Genomic DNA, 905 nt, shown 5'->3' on the forward strand with positions numbered 1-905 from the left:
ATTTTAACAGATATTCACATAGAAAACGGTTATTTTAAATGGTAATAATATTACATATCTTACTGTATTTTTGATCATATAAACTGTCTTGGTGAGCAGAAGAGACTTCTTTCAAAAACACCCCGAACTTTTGGAAGGTAATATACTTTCTAATTGCATTTTTAAGTACTTGAGTGGAATAAAGCCTCACTTTGTGTTTGTTCACGGGTTGATAATGCTGTAATCTGTGTGCTGTGAAGTGTGTGAAACACACGGGTGACCCTGAAGCAAGAGATGAGTCTCATCTGGAAAGAAGGCCATCTGTCCATCTCTCTCTCTCTCTTTGTCCCCTTTTTCTGTTTTGAAGAGGGTTTGATTTTTCAGGGTTATTGACCTAAAGCCAATATTAACACAGTGACACTCACCCGTCTTTCAAATAGACTGAAACCCGTGTTCACAAGTCACAGCTTCAGAGGAAACTTAAAACTCATTAAGGAAACTCATTATTAGGCCACATAGTCCACTGGGAGCCACACAGGTGCGTATAATATTAATTTTCATCAATATAATGAATCAGTAGAAGTTTATGAATGTACTTTAGGTTTAAACTGAAGTCAAACTGAATTATGCCGAAGCAGTTCATGTTAACTTCATTTGTTAATAAATGCCATAATATGTTTTTAATCTTTACAACAGTGTATCTTCTGTTATAATTAGTTAAGTAGTAAAGTAAACTCAAATAATATTAAAACCATAAAAAACCTGTTACTTTAAATAAAATATGAAAAACTTAAATGAATTTTATTTTAGCCAGTTGCCAAGGCAATATTTCTCATTTTCATTTAGTTTAACCTGATGTAATAACTAAAACTGGAATAAAAAACTATATAGACCTTTTTTTTTATGACAAAATCACAATAACATTA

At 31.9% G+C, this 905-nt stretch overlaps 1 protein-coding gene across 1 annotated transcript in view; it reads left to right on the plus strand.

Annotated features, from left to right (window-relative positions):
• Positions 1-386: 386 nt before the first annotated feature.
• The window catches only part of cldn15lb (claudin 15-like b), an 8,504-nt gene continuing 7,985 nt past the window's right edge, over positions 387-905 (plus strand). The window contains exon 1 of the mRNA XM_016535156.1: positions 387-517. The gene's annotated coding sequence lies outside the window, so the exon portion shown is untranslated. The remainder of the gene's footprint in view (positions 518-905) is intronic.

This window comes from Sinocyclocheilus rhinocerous, unplaced genomic scaffold (assembly GCF_001515625.1).
Source record: "Sinocyclocheilus rhinocerous isolate Xijiao unplaced genomic scaffold, SAMN03320098_v1.1 scaffold215, whole genome shotgun sequence".
Taxonomy (NCBI): Eukaryota; Metazoa; Chordata; class Actinopteri; order Cypriniformes; family Cyprinidae; genus Sinocyclocheilus; species Sinocyclocheilus rhinocerous.